Raw genomic sequence first — 16,059 nt, forward strand, 5'->3', positions numbered from 1 at the left:
CAAAAGATTGCACTGCAAACTCAAAGATCCAAGATGCATAGCCTATGTCAGCATCTAATGGCCAAATGATTTACCTATACTCACCATGAGGATTAGCCTACATGATAAAAACCCTTTAGATTTTGATACAGGCTTGGTTCTCCCTTGATACAGGCTTGATTCTCCTTTTCACCTTCCAAAGGAATCACAGTCAGCATTTCAGTATTCACCCATGGGACGCAGATACTTGCAGCCATCTCGATCAGTGTATGCCATCGCCTTGCATGAAAGCACACAATACTGAGGGTAGCAGGCTGTAAATCAGAATGGTAAATCTGAGCTGGCATTTTGTGGCTGCTGTATTAGCTGCGGTTTCTCTGCAGACATCTCATTGCTTTCCCATTGCTGGCAACAACAGAGGTCAACAGAGATTACATTGTTTGTACAGCCTCAACTTGCTAATCACTTCTTCTGTCTATGGAAATTTATTTTCCGTAGAGCTGTGTCAGATGTTGAGTGTGTACACATCCCACATTTTCTTCCAGGTTCTTGCTCCATCTTGAAGGATGATCACCTCATCCTTCAGTGTTTTGGTCTCCTTACTTTTATCTCCCTAATGTAGGTCAATCTCTGCTCAAAGCTCATTACACTATTGACACTAACCAAAAAGTGGAACCAAAAATGAGAACATCCTTTAAAATACAACCACATATTCTCAAGTTTATTTGACAGACGAGGCTTTTCTTTGGTACGAAGTTGAGTAACATTGAGTAAAAAGTGAGCGTCAAGAAATAGTACATTTATGAAAACACTGAGAGTTGGATGGACTGAAACAAGTTTTATGATTACTTTTAATCTCCCCGTAAGATTTTAAAGTTTTAAAATACGTTCTATTCTAATGGTTTCCAAAACAAGCTTTTCCTTTCAAAAAGCTTAAAACCTTAATTGAAATTATAGTGTTATAAAGATTTTAAAACAAAGTTTGAATTGATTCTCTGCCTCTTTTTATTTTTGAGATGGGTGATTGCTTGTATTGCTGAGAGTAGAGATTTTTTTTTTTTTTTTTTTTTTTTTTTTTGTCATCCCAAAGTCTGTTTTTATTTCTTCTTTTTTTTTTTTCACCCAAGGTATTTTCATGTGAATTCTATTTTAGGTCAATTAATGTAACTTCTTTCTGCTAAATCATTAGAACTTTTCCTTAATTAAGAAAACGAGAGCCCTAATGTCATTCCACTAAGGGAAAAGAAAGTAGCAAGTTGTGACACACACAGAGGATTAACGTGGAAAAGTTGTTAACTCTGTGTGTATTTTTTCTATTGTGTCTTCCTTTCCTCTGATTTCTTTGCAAATCCTTAAAACTTGATAAGCTGCGTTTACGTTAAGCTGTTCCTGATATGCTCCAATAAGTGTGCTTTAGACACATTGTTAACATAAGGCCAAATCTGTAATACAGCATGGACAATTAAGTGCACAATTTTTGTATAAATGCAAAATCCCTCACTGTGAATTATTTAATTAATGCTCTACAGTTCATTTAATAGCGCTCTTTCAAAGGCCATTTCACTCACAGAAAACTAATTTCATTCTTCGGGTTGATTTAATTAGATTGTATGATATATGGTATTGCTAATTCAGTGGCTCTCTTTGCAGTGTCTAGGCCGCTGCTCCTATTGTCGGCAATCTGTCAGCCCCATTTTTAACAGTATTGAAAAATTCAAGCTTTATTATTGCTCGCTCACTCTTTCTCTCCCATCAGGAGGAAAGTAATGAGCTTTTCTTCTTATGAGAGCAAGCAGAGAGTGTGGTGCCCTTAGTGCTTCAGGCACCGAGCAGTATTAACAGCCTGATTCATGAGTTAAGTTTCTAACTGCCCGTGGCTATTAGCACTCAGTCCTTTGGCTGTCATTTAGTTAAAAAGACTCTTCGGTTAATTCACTCTTTTAATGAGACTGTGCTATTCAACTAATGTATTTTACTGTATGAAAGGTCACACCAGGAAGCAAAACAGATTGGAGGGAATGTAGCGGGAAGCCTGGCTGTCAAGAAACAGTTCAAGCCTCGCAGGCATTTAGCGGTCCCGGCGCTGTAATGGGCTGGGGAACTGATGGGCCAGCGCTCACCTCAACAGTTGAGCACCATAAATCACAGCTAAATAGAAAGCAGATTAATCAGAACCACAGACAAAAAGAGCACGTGTTTCATTACCCATATAATCACTAACATGATTGCCAGACAAGCCGGGGAGCTGTACACAGGGCTGACAAAGCGCGGCATGGCACAGGGCTCGGCTGGGCTAAGCAGCAGCCACGCGATCGGCTCCTCGGGCTGCTGCTCTCCTGGCTAGGAAAGGCAGCAACGGAGCACAAAACAGCAATGGCAAGTCGTGGCCATAAAGGCTTTTGTTTGGTTTCCATACAGCCCTCTGCCTCAGCGCGGGCTGCAGAAGGAGGTGGTGAGATGCAGGCCGCTGCACTGAGCAGAGCCCAGCGCTCCTGCTGCCTTCAGGTGTCCCCGGAGCCTCCAGGCAGCTGCCAGCACCAGCGCACGGCACCAAGCTTACGGTGACAACTTGTGTGCTTCTCCAACGTCATTTGCTCGCGGTGCTTCTCACGTCACCAGGAAGCTATATGTAACACACACACACCCGCACTGCCCAGCTTCTCCCTGCTCAGGCTGAAAATCTGCTCTGCCTCAGCATCTCTGCGTGGAATGTCCAATCAAACATGTTTTCCTGAGCATTGCTCGTTAATGTACCAAAGGAGAAAATGAGAGGAACCTCTGCTTTTAATAGCTTCACATCTGCCTGCCAGAGCGTTAAACATCTGAATTATTGTGAGGGCATGTGTGTGTTTTGCTCATTTTTAATTAGTGTCACTGGGGGAAAAACTTCAGCACTTTAGGGGCAAAAGTATATTATTTTTTAGAAATTGTAATTCCCTCAAACTACGGTAAACAAATCATTCTGATTTAAATTTCCCAAGCAACTTCCAAACAGGGAAACCGTATGTTTAATTACTAAACATCTGTTGCAAAGAATACCCCTAGCTTTTGCAGCACTGATATCGCTGTATGAATTTTAAAATCTGTCAGCAAGGGATCATGAAAGCTTTGGGAGCAGAGAGCTGCTCACTTTAACCCCTGAACCAGATAATCTAACAGTAATCCATTCAAAACTAATCAAACATTTACAGAAACGCACCAGCACTGAGGAAAACAATTCATCATCTTCATATGCTCATTACACTTCCAACATCTCAATCTACCTATGTAAATGAGACCGGGGATCTGACATCAGGTCCACGTACAGAAATTATAAACAAATATTCATCCATTATGCTGCTGAAATTTAACAGCTGGAGCACTAACAGTAGCTGAACTCCAAGCCCTGAGTATCAATTATTTATGAACCTAAAACTGACAAGACTGTCTAGGTGAATTAGCTACATATGTCAAGCTTTGTTATAAATCCCAGCCTACTGTAAAACTCATTTTCATAGAATGTATGTACAAGGCTGACAATATATCAACAGTACGGCATTAATAATTTAGAAGAATGGTACCATAAGGGAGCACCTAGAAACTCTGCTCTGCAATATAGTTGATATTACAAATAAAAAAGTCAAATAAAATGAATTTCCCATAAACAGAGAATCAAATAAAGCATTTCTCTATGATTTTATATTCAATTTTCAAAAAACTTACCAGTTGATACTTCCATTTTTAGGAACCATAAGCGTCTCCTGAAGTTGTTTAATTTTTTGCCCAGTGCTAAAAATGCCTTTGAATTTTTAGTTCTGTTGATGTAGGTTGTGTTGCATTTATTTTATTTTATTTTTACAGAATGAGATCAAAAAGTGCACGGAGGGTAAGAGGCAAAAGGAAATTGTTGTTTGCAGCAAGCAGTACTGCATGCTGTGGTTTAAGACCCTGAAATATAATAGACTAACTATAAGTACAGTTAATTATAGGCTAAAATCTACCTTTTGATGAATGCATATCGCACAAAATGAGGCAAAGGGTGCTCTGATCTGATGGTAGAATTTGGTTAGATATGTTAACCAGTGGTGCTATTTGAGATATTGTGAAGTTTCTTTGCTTTATGTTGTGTAAGAAGTCGATGCAGAAGCTACTGGACGCTAAATGCAACCATCTACGTAGCATAGTGGAACAAAAGGGTAAGTTCTAAACTGGAACTGCTATCCGCCTAAGGAAAATTCTGATCTGGAAGTCTACACTGAGATCTAGAAAAAGGACCTATCCAAACTTTACCCAAAATCTTACATATTCAAAGGCAGGTTGGAATTTTGCAGTTCTCTTCTACCCCAAAGAGCCATCAACAACAGCTTTGTTGAAGCAGTGCCCACAATTACTCAAAACCTGAATTTTGTTCAGAAGCACTTTGGTAAGCCTGTGTATCATCTAACCTATGCCCATAAAGGCATGGCTAGTTGCTATTCAGGAAGGTTGTCCACACACACACACAAAAAAAAAAACATTAATACACACGAGAATTTATGACTATCAAATAAGCAAGATGGGTAGTAGCCCATATTTTGATCTGTGAATGTTGGCCTTCCTTTTCTCCATGGCATAACTGTTTATTATTATGAAAAGTGAATGGGGGATTGAAGGGGAGAGAAGAGAGAAAGACTCAACCCCAGACTTGAGAGAAACACCATATCTGAAGGACAGTTAAAGGGAATCATTAGCATTCAGTACATGAGGCTACTGTTGACTTCCTGGGAATTGCTCTCATGCTTAAAGTTAGTTCTTGTTTTGTGCACTCCTTCATGGGGATCCATATGAAAAACATAGCGACAGCATATGAAAACGCGTTTCAGGACAGGAGAAGTCACTAAGACCTCAAAGCTGATTTGCACAGTGTTTTCAAAAATATTCCATCAGTAGCAAAAGCAAAAAATAAATATACATTTTCAAAAGATCTGCGATGGTCCAAGGAAAGGTGACAAGATATTTTAGTATTTTGATGCAGTGAAAGGAGAATTTAGAGGACAAAATAGTTCCTTATGATGCAAACATATACATGAAAGCAGAAATAAAATAGTAGATTTTATCAGGGACATAAGGAAAAGGCTACAATGCCATCACTTCATTTTCAGGATATCATCGTTTCTGACTCAGGAAATACTTGCAAAAAACTGAGAAAATATAATAAATCTGCAGTATTTTTCAAGAGAGAAAAGTGTGCCTTGATGCCTGACACATCAGGTATTTATGGAAAAAGAGTTTTTTCAAGAAGCTGTTGCTGGTCAGACCCAGGGAGACCCAAAGGTCATCCAGTACATCCTCCTGTAGCACAGAAAGAAGGTTCATATAACAATTCCTACTTAATTCTTCAGTCTACTAGGAATTTCCATTTCCCACTGCTTTAATGTTATCTGCATGGGTTATTTGCTTTATGTTTTCATAAGTAGAGTCCAATAATAATAATAATTCACTGAGGGTGAAATTCACTCCCGGGCAGAAAGCCCAAGAAAAGGCCTTTGCATTACTCAAGTCATTCCAAAGTGCTTAAAATAGGATTTGTTTGGATTTAAATGGCGCAGAGAAATTATGCTGGCTCTTTGGATAAGAATGACTTCACCTCAAATGCCCCACAGTGCTGTGCTGCTTACTGTCAAAATCCATAAGAATTGTCCCCACAGAGTTCCAAAGTAGAATGAAGATCTTGTAGTCTGCTCAAAACAATGAACAAAGGAATACAGGCAATCCACAGAAGAAATATCTAAGCTTCATTTCTGGACTTAATTAACTGATTTGGTGCCTGATGACATCTCTCACTTTGCATGTTCTTCTTGTTAACTGATGCTCTTGTTCTCGTTCAGACACATGGCACCTATGAAATCTTTCCCAGTAGCTCTTTCAGTTAACGTTCAAAATCCTGCTTGAATACTTTGTTTTTCCAAAAACAAAGTTTTTTTTAGTTTAGTTTTTTTTAGTTTTCACCTTCATAACGTAGTGAAGGTGAACACTGTTCTAGTTGAGATAGGATGGAGAGGTATGCTAGCATTTAGACTCCATACTCAACTTCTTTGGGCTTTTGCAACTGCAGGTTAAGCTCAAAAGACAGAGGTCACCAGCAAACAAAGAGTAATTGGAGTACACTTGTGAGTTTGAGCTAACATTTCTTGCAATGAGGGCTACGTGGTGCATTTCCAGGGCATCAGCTCAACAGCTGTATGTTTTCCTTTAATTTCTGAGAGGGCTTTTCAACACAATAGTCCTGTGATTTCTTGAAAATTTTAGTTAGAGCTGAACCTAGAGCTGAGAGCCTCATAATCATAACTCAGAGACTGGATTTGGAACTGAAAAATAATTCAAAATGAAAAAAATGATTTTTTTTGAATTGGCTGTACTTGGCGATAACTCTTGATGTTTTCTTCTGTGCTGTTGCAATAAGCTATGATTCTGGGGACCTACTTTTGCGACTAAAAGATAACTCTCTTGGGAAGAAAATTGCCACTCTGACATAAATCTTTGAAACAGGAGTTTATGGGAAAGTGGCAAATATGAAAAAAAAAACAAATATACCAAGCTAAATAGGCATTAATTTATGGACATACTGCTTGAATTCATAAGTGCAGCAGCCATCTGATGATCCTGGAGAAGCAATGGTAGGCTTTTGCTAGAGCCTCAACAGATATAATTAACTACATTTTCGTATATGATCACAGCTACTATTTTTTCTACAATATTTTCTAGCTGTAAAATCTCATAACAATTTTTGCTTTTCATGTAGTTTATTACTTCCCAAGTCATGCTCATTGCTGCCTATGGGAAGTCAGTTGCATCTTGTCTCAGTCATTTGCTGCTGAGACATCAGCTTCATTGTTCTGTTCATTGGTAGTGTTGATAACCAACTTTAAAAAGGAGCACAATAAAAGAGAGTGAAGATTGCATTGCATTAATCATGAATATCACAGTAATAACAGACATCATGTTTGACTGCATTTTCTCTTTTCAATTAGACTTTGCAACTCATAACCCCCACTTTTTTTCCAGAAAACAAGGTCCCACCTTATAGAGCTAAGAATGAATTAGAAATGTCTGATATCCAACAGTTTTTGCCCTTCCAACCTCAAACTGCTGTCCATACCTAACAAATGCTACACTAATACCTGTGGATTAAAGTGATGTAGTTGTACCATCCAAGATCCTCTGAAAGTCAGACGTAGACTGCAGGGTAATATCACAGTTTAATATGGCATCCAATCATTCAGGTAAGTTGTTACACACAAAGAGTAGAAGAGGACACTGGGACAAGACATCTTGATTTATAGTGGTGCCTAACGTAAGTACTGTCCATCAATAGCAAAGATCTAAAAATGAATGCTGATTCACATCAGCCTGAAAAAAAAAACCAACAACACAATTATCATCATACATAAGTGCAGTAAAAAGGAAGGAGATTCTCTATTTTCATCTCCTGAGCCTTGGAAGCAGGCAACAGAGAATATGAGCAGATAACTCATCTCCAGCTTTAAACAGGAGTGACTGATCACCCAGAAGTGCCACCATTTCTGAGTATTCACAGCACTGAGTGCCACCCTATCTGGCTGACATCTTGCTAAAACAGCTCAGGGTTGATTTTGCTTCCAACAAAGCAGGTTAGAGCTGCTAATCCTAGCAGTGCTGTTGCTTGTGCACGGCCTATGCACACTCCATACACCAACAATTAAATTTACAAACCATTTCAAAATTGCATACGGCTAGCAACAAAAATGAGGATTATGATATTTGGATGGCTGAACTTGATGCCTGATAAATCTCTACTTTCTACCTTCTTTCCAGCTCATTTGGAGGTTGCAGCACATATGTCAGGAGACAGAAGTTCACTAATAATGTTTTATGTGCTCTCACATGGAAAAGGTCCTTGTGGTTGTAACAATGCTGATTTTTTAATCATGTCATCACAGATGATGCTTAAAACAAGCAAAGCTCCAGCATTACTGGAGAGTGGCTGCCTTTCCTAGAAAAGAAAACCAACAGAGAAATATTAGATTAGCGCAAAATAGCACAGCAGAAAAACAGAGTGTGAGGACCAGGTTTGCAGCTCTGCTAAATAGAGAGATCCAGGATGTACCAACTTCTGCAAGATTTTTTCATGTCTTTTAATAAAGAGTGGCCAAAGCGAAGAAATAAATGAAGAAAATGTTGTGAGCTGTTCTTTTGTTTTGAGTTCTCTTTAGATTGGATGCGAACTGCAGCCCGAAATGTTCATAAATCCTTACAATGGCCCAGGCCCCATCCAATGATGATTTTTGGGTATTACATGCTGGTGTGATTACTGGAAAGTTTTCATGAAAGTTGGTTTAATTTAATGAGAATCTATCTTGAGAAGCAAGTGAGGAAGGAAATGGACTTGTAAATATTTAAAAGTTTTAAGAGGATTGTGTCATATTTATAGCCTTTCATGATTTTACTTCTACAACACTGGTTTAATGCAGAAAAAGAAAAAAAAAAAATAAATCTGTGAATACATAAAGAGAACTCTCCCCCCATAAGATCAACAGGACCTGGGGGAAACAGCCCCTTACTCAGCCCAGTTGTGCAACTGAGTTCCTATGTGATGTGGATCCATGTGGGCTAGAGTCCCTGCACAAGTATTTATTCCAAGAAAACAGACAAAGGAGGTTTGTTTGAATTTAACGATGGCATTTCCAAATGTGAAGGCTGCAGGATCAGAATTAAGAAACATTCTTCTGGAAGGTTTTGTTTTGTGTCTGTCTAAACATGAGCAACAGAGGTACATTCTCTAATGGATTAATGTGAGGCAGCAAGAAAGCCTTTTAATGGTGTGGAATGCCCATTAATGCAGATTAAAGCAAGAAATGGGAATTATAAAGCAGATACTGTCTGCACAAAGAGCTAAAAAGGTCCTTTGTTGGTATTTTTGCAGTTATTGAACTATCAGGTGTGACGGTGTAACACAAAATATGGAAGCTCAACAAATGTCATACTAAGTACTTTTCAAAACTGTAATTGATCATCAAATTCCAATAACAGCTTAGGTACTTTAGTTGATATTGAGATTAATATACAGCTTCCTGCAGCAAGAACCTCTTCAGTTTCTGACCTTGGCTGGTAGTAAAACCCAATCAATATTTAGACCAAGCAAGCTTTCCAGAGAGGATGCATTGAACACATTAGTTTTCTTAAAAAAACATTCTGCCATCAGCTAGAAAATCTAATCCACTCTGAGGAATACGATGGAACAGAATTGAGTAACAACCCCAAATAAAAATAGGGTTTACTTAAGCTTTTTTTTTTAATTAACTTTTAGAATCATGATTTTCTACTGCTACTTTCTACTCAAGGAGGAAGCACTGAGTTCTTGCATACAGAAAGGCATTAATTTTGAACACCCATTCAGAGGACATGGAATCAGCAATATGATATAAACACTGTGTCCAAGCAAGACTGATCAATATCTTGATGTTCAAGGTGCCAGCTACATACAAGTATTTCAATGGCCAAAAATAATTCCCTGGCATTCCCTGAAGAAAAAAAAAAAAAAAAGTAAAAGATCACAAATACATTTCTAACACAAATTTCTCAATAACAAGTCCATTGACAATATAACATAAATGACACATAGCTAGCACTTAACTGAAATAATGCTTTCATCATACAAGTTATGCATTTTTTCCTTTCTATATCTATCCCTTATGCTCTCACAAAAATATAAAGTATTATGCTAAAATGTATAAAGATTTAACTAGTCTCACCAATGTTTTTTGTGGTCTTGCTTAGAATAGTTTACTTTTATCATGTGTTAGGCTGAGTGAAGACCAAATTGCCAAATTTTGTGATTTTTCTTCCTTTGGACTCCCTGAATCTAAAAATAATTAAACAGTGATTTTAATAGCCATTCATTGGATTAACTGTTTTATAAACATCTAACGCATTTGGCCAGGAAATGGATGAAACACTACCACTTGCATGCCTTTTCATAATGAAGTGTGCACTTCCCTGTATTGCTGGGCAGTAAAAGATCTGGCCCACGTGTGATACACACTTGAGTAAAAATAAGTAGAGAGCGCGGCTGTTAATTGCTACCTTTTTCCATTCCATTCCCACAGTGGAAAGTGACTATTTCTATGTACAGGATTAGTTCAGAAGAGCAATACAAGGGTGGGGGCCAGAGCAAATCTGTGCTTTGGATGACATGGGTATGATGCCTACCATAGACCTACAAGCCATGCCCTCTTAAATCAAAGTGCTGCTCCACCGCAGCACCTTAATTGTTCCAGGTGGTGTAGTCAGTAAACATTTGCTCAAGATTTTATGTGTGTACTGTACTTTCAAGAATTGTTTTCTATTTAAAATATTTGGTTTTACTTCAGTCTTGATAAGGTTTTTGTCCCAGTGCAAATAAGATGAGCTCCAATAACTTAAGTGCAGTCTGTCTGTTGACTTACCCTGGTAGAAATGCATTTCTGTGAGTTATTTTTGGAATGTTCTCATGGTAGGGATGCCTCCCTGCTAGCATGTAGAACTGAAAATGGACACAAACAATGCAGTGACACCGTGGACACAACTGCTACACTCAGCTCATAAGTAAAGGGATAAGCATTGAATACCAAATGACGAAAAAAAATTCAAATTTGAAAAAATAATTATGTTATTACAGAATCAAATTTTTTGATGCTGAAGTATAGAGCTGAAACAAAATGGGATCTAACAACAATGGCATATACAGTAATTCCTCTGCAGAGTGTGGGCAGGAACTTCATCTGTATTCTGGCATAGAGCTTTTGTTCGGTTACATTTTAAGTTTTATTGCCATTGATTGTATAACAAATAGAACAATAATAATATGTGCAGATGGGAGACTATACCTAACCTGTGTGCTACAGTTTAACTGAAACATTCCATTTCTCTCATCCCCTTCCAAATGAAGAGTGAGGGAGACATATTAGCTAATGCCCTAAAGCCTCATGCCCAATATACTAAACCTCAATTATTCACTACAGGAAGACCTTCCATGCTGAGACTGGATGAAACACAGAACACTTCTTAAATGCCAGTGCTCTGAGCAAATAAGCTGTAGAGCCTACTGCAGGGCTGATGCTCCAACAGAGCCATAAGCAGTGGCCCCACAAGATGCAGAGAGGGACAGTTCTTCCCAGACATCTGTGGGACAAGCTCACCCACCTGAGCTAATGAAGCTTTCTGGCAGGTCCTCACAGCACTCAACACACGAACTGGGGATTTTTTTTATTTTATTTTATATTTTTTTTTAATTTTATTTATTTTTTTTTATTTTTTTTTACAGCTCCATATCACCCTCCTACTCCTGCTTGTGACTGGGAGGTGACACTGCAGGCACAGGGGCCCTGCAGGTGCCAGCCCCTCCAAAGCAGTTTTGCATCAGGTGACCGCTGCCTTGCCTTATGGTGAGTAAAAGTCATAAAACTACCATCAGCTCAATGGCTGTAATGACTACTCTGAAGCTTTTTATAGGCGATAAGCTACTGTAAAGGTCTGCTGGTAATTTGTGGATAGGGTACATTACCGTTATCCTTGAGGAATTTCAGCTTCCTTTTTATATGCCTTTTCTCTCTTGAGGGGACCCTGAAATTAACAGAAGGCGTTAGTGTGAAGCTCTGCCAGAGCCTCTCGCTGAGCACGGATTGCATTTATTTCTCCTCAGACATGCTCTCATGCTCCCATGAGAGCTGATGTGGGGCTGGAGGTCCCCTTCTGCTCCTCGTGGTGTCCAGGAGACAGTAAAGAGAAATCTCATGGAAATGGTATAAAGAGGGGACAGAATCCAAACCAAACCAGGTTGGAGCCCAAATGGAAATGGAGGGCGACTGAGTAATTTAGCCAGTAATGGCAAAGCTCAAGCAACTGGCTTCTGTGCACACTGCTGGGCTGCAATGGATGTGTGTGCCATGCTCTCAGCACCACAGGCAGTATTGCTACCAACAAAACAATCTCACACAGATCATGAAATGTTAAGGAGTTCATTTGTTTAAAGCATTATGAAATAGTTCCCTTGCAGATCTCATCCTTTAATTTCCTGCACTGGGGCTGAGGTGCGGGACACCAATACTGACAGATCAGATTAACACCTCTGATGCAGAGATTTTCCGCTGTGCTACTGCAAAACACATCACTGTTGCAATATGAGCTCTGGATTCTGGACCTGTTGCTCCCTGGGGCCTTGAACAAACTAACACAAAGCAAAAACAGCAAAAGTGATTCCCTCCAATGGGGAAACTAATCTGCCTGGGTTGCTAATATGCCTTCTGGAAGGAGAAAAAAAAAAAAAAAAAAAAAAATCCAGAAGATGATGAATTTTTCTTTTTCAGTAAATCTATTTTCTCTCAGCATTGCAAGGCTCCATACAAACCTCGTAGGCGCAGCAAGTTGCTCAGTATGCATACAGTGGTTGGAAGTAATGCAAAGACTGGAGACAGAGGAGAATTCTAGTTTTTCTGTGGTACAGACCATGATTTGGCAAATCAGGTATAAAGCCCAACATTTATTCATGATTACAAAGCTAAGAACTTTTGGCACATTATTTGGTCTAACACACATGGAATTGTGCTAGCTCAAGCAAGCTTTAATTTAATGAAAAACAAGTAAAAGACATAGCAAAAAAAAAAAAAAAAAGGCAGTTATTACCCATATCATGACAAAGTCTTCTACTCTCAGAGATGGAGACCAAGATTTCATTAACATGGGCTTGTGCAGCCCAAAGCTAAACCAACCCTTGCCTTGCAATACTTGCTAGCTGTTAGCCATTGCTGTTACCTGACAGTTTTACATTGTTGAAGGGGGAAAACAAAACATGTAGGAAAATGATGAAACTGTGTTTTGTTCTCAACCCAAAGAGTTTTTCTCCCATTGAAATGGCATTTGAGTGAGTTGCCTCCTGCTTGTGACTCAACACATTAGTGCTAGGGAATGGCCAGGTCCCAGCTAAGCAGCCATCAGAATCTGTGTAATTACAAAAATGTGAGGCACTGAGAAAAAAGCCAATGTGCCCATGGAATGATTCACCAGAACAGTCCTCAACCTTCATTTTCATTTGATGACATAAGTATAAGCATAAGTAGTTACAAATATATAGAGTATGCAAGCCTCAGAACTTAAACATATCTCAGTTTTTAGTAAGCAGGGATGGGTTGTTCCAGGTGGTCCCAGTTTAACCACAAAAGGACAGCAGTTCATGGTGAAAAAAGCACAGAACACATTTTTACAGCTGACAGAAATGCATTATGCAACCAGGACTTATTTGTGTTGTATACATATGTAAGGATTTCCTGGATAAAGATAGGATCGCTTCAGCTATGCACCAGTGAGGGATTTCACAATTGTACAGAATTCTGTTTCTAACTGCAATATTCACCTCATCATACTCCCTGTTTTACAGCTCCAGTGCCCCACAGAAGGTGAAAGTTCTTCCTTCTGTTATTCCCAGCCAAGCTGCTGGGAGCCCAGCCAAGCCTCAGCCCAGCCTTATGCACCAGCCCCGTGGGGATCCTTTGCTTGGCAATTCCTAAGGATGGCTTTATCACACCGTTCTATGATTCTATTATCACTGAAAGGTTAGGAATAGCTCTAGGAAAGTGATACACCCAACTTGGAGCAGTCAGACCTGCTCTCCAATTCATTGGAGCTTAGTCCCTGTTTGCTGCTTTGACCAAAGACACCTAAATTGTCCCCACGTTGCAGCTGAGGCTTGCCAGCGTACAGGTACAGGATATCTGGATATAATCTAAGTCAGTAAACTACCAAGCTACAAACTCACCTTGAAGATGCCATTTGGTAAATGATTTGGCAAGTGACAGTACCATTTTGAGAGTGGAGAGCCATTCCCAATACATACATAGCAATGGAGCACAAATCTCTGCCCTGATAAAAGCTTGCAGTGCCTGAGAATTAGGGCTGTGCCATGCTTTGTGTTCAGCCTTACAAACAGCAACTTCAGTCCCTGCACAGATGTTGGATTTTTAAAATGGAGCTGTGAACTCTTATTGCAGCAATATTCCTACCTGGCATCGAAGGTCCCTCCTTTACCAAGCTGGGAGACAAACTTGGGTACTCTGCAGGGCCAACAGAGGGAGCTGAGTGGGACAGAGATTGTGAAACAGCAAGTGAGTTTATTCAGTGAACTGGAACTAATATTTTTTATAAAGGGTTTAAGTTACTCTTATATCAAAAGCTCTAAGTTCCATTATAAATGGCTTCTAATCCACCTTAGAACTAATGCACTTTACACCAACACAGTTTCAAAATAATGGCTTAGCAACACTCAGGGCTGGCAGTGCAACTGCAGGAAAGCAAAGCACAGCAAGGAACCATGGCCTTCTGAGCTGCACTGAACAAAGCACAAAGTGCATCTTCTCCTTCAGCCCCTTTCAGAGCGCTGGGGCTCAGGATCTGTCATGGTGTAACAATCAGAAAGGAGAACACGGTGAAGACTAATAAAAGAGGCATAATAGCAAAGGGATCAATGCAATAGAAGATGCTACAAAGAAAAAGATCTCACCTGCCTCTGAAGATGTACACTCAGAGGAAGACTCTGCAAGGGAGGGATCACCAACCACAGAACTTTCCCCAGAGCCAGGCAGCCCTTAAATGGGGTCTAAGAGAGGTGCAGCCAGGATCCACCCCTTCTGGTCACACAGCTGAATTGCCCTCACCTGTGCTCCCAGGGCTGACCCAGTCCTTTCCTTAGGCACTCAATCAGTGGCTCAGACCACGACTCAACAGCTCCCATATACATGGACAGAGTGAAAAAATACTCCCTGCCAGAATAGCCAAGTTCTTCTTTAATAAAAATGGCAGCAAATAAAAGTGGGTAATATATACGAAGTCTCTTCCATTATCAATGTCTTTGGTACTGTCCTATCAATCACGTTGTTATTTTCTTTAAAGCCACCAATGTTCTCTCAATCAGCATTTTCTCCTCTAAATACCCCCTATGTGATGGAACCAGAGATATTTGGTATGGGGAGTTTCTCTGCTTTAGTACAGTTTTGTCACAGCTAGATCTTTATTCTCAGAAGGTCAAGTTAATTGATGGTCTGAGTCAGATGTCCAAAAGTAAGCCCACTGCATTAAAGCCAGGTCCAGACAAATCCCCTTCCAGTATGGCTGCTCCTTCTCAGGATCAATCCCAATTTTTTCTTCCTTATGACCTCTTCAGGAGTTTTTGCATGGCTGAAGTCCAAGGTCCACCACACACTGACTGGTGGGAGCTGCTCTGCATCATGGCAGCCTTCAGAAGAAGAGAAACCAGTCATGACTACTGGCTGCTCCACACTGCTTTTACAGACAGCAATTTGTCTTTGTAATGGAGTAGAAAAAGACTATTAACTCAACCAATGCACTACATATTAATTACCAAAATCATTAAAATAAACTTTTTAAGTACTACTAAGGAAGCAATTAGAAAAGTAACTTTGTATATAATACTTTTAGTTCCAGAATGAGAAATGTATGTGACTACTATGGGCCAAAACATGGCACATTTAATTTAAACCCTGGCAGCAAGGGGCAGGTTCCATTGCAGCTATAATAAATTACATACAAGTGCTACAGAACAATAACAAAAACTGTGAGCCATCCATTTCAGTACCATTTACAAGAAATCAATATCAATACTTAATGCAATACTGGTGAAAAATGAGCAAAGATACAGAAAGCATAATAAACCAGTAATGAAAGACCTTGCAGTGTTTCACTTTGGAAGAAAAAACTAACTGTCTATATTTTCATGTAGAGGGATATTTCACCGAGGCAATGTGCTGGAGGTATGAGTGTTTTGCAGATCTAAGTTTAAAATCACCTCTTTATTAAATTTAAAAAAGTTTTTTAAACTGCGGATTACTAGCTTAGTAGAACTCATACATATGGAAGGAAGCATTTCATCTTCCTGAGGTCCTAAATATATTTTTCATTGGACTGCTTTAGATCAAGCATCGTTCTGCTGTGTACCTCTCTGAAAGCATGGGCAAGGGCACTTGCTTCTGCCAAATTTGGGTATTCTGTTTGGGAAATGAAAGGCTTAAGCTTTCCATTTAAACTGTCAAAGTGAAT

General features: G+C 39.4%; 1 long non-coding RNA gene across 4 annotated transcripts; it reads right to left on the reverse strand.

The window, feature by feature from the left end:
- Window positions 1-3,045: 3,045 nt before the first annotated feature.
- Window positions 3,046-14,595, reverse strand: LOC128077964 (uncharacterized). 4 transcript variants are annotated; one of them, XR_008205243.1, is made up of 7 exons: window positions 14,507-14,595; window positions 14,010-14,081; window positions 11,519-11,577; window positions 10,422-10,498; window positions 7,781-7,969; window positions 7,119-7,347; window positions 3,046-5,675 (listed from the first exon to the last, which is right to left on the reverse strand). It is a non-coding gene; the product is annotated as an uncharacterized LOC128077964 (long non-coding RNA). The 4 variants fall into 4 exon arrangements; XR_008205242.1 differs by lacking the exon at window positions 3,046-5,675 and adding an exon at window positions 5,942-6,305; XR_008205240.1 differs by lacking the exon at window positions 3,046-5,675 and having other exon boundaries at window positions 7,044-7,347.
- Between the last annotated feature and the right edge of the window lie 1,464 nt (window positions 14,596-16,059).

Source organism: Tympanuchus pallidicinctus, unplaced genomic scaffold, assembly GCF_026119805.1.
Source record: "Tympanuchus pallidicinctus isolate F22 unplaced genomic scaffold, pur_lepc_1.0 scaffold16, whole genome shotgun sequence".
Classification (NCBI taxonomy): domain Eukaryota; kingdom Metazoa; phylum Chordata; class Aves; order Galliformes; family Phasianidae; genus Tympanuchus; species Tympanuchus pallidicinctus.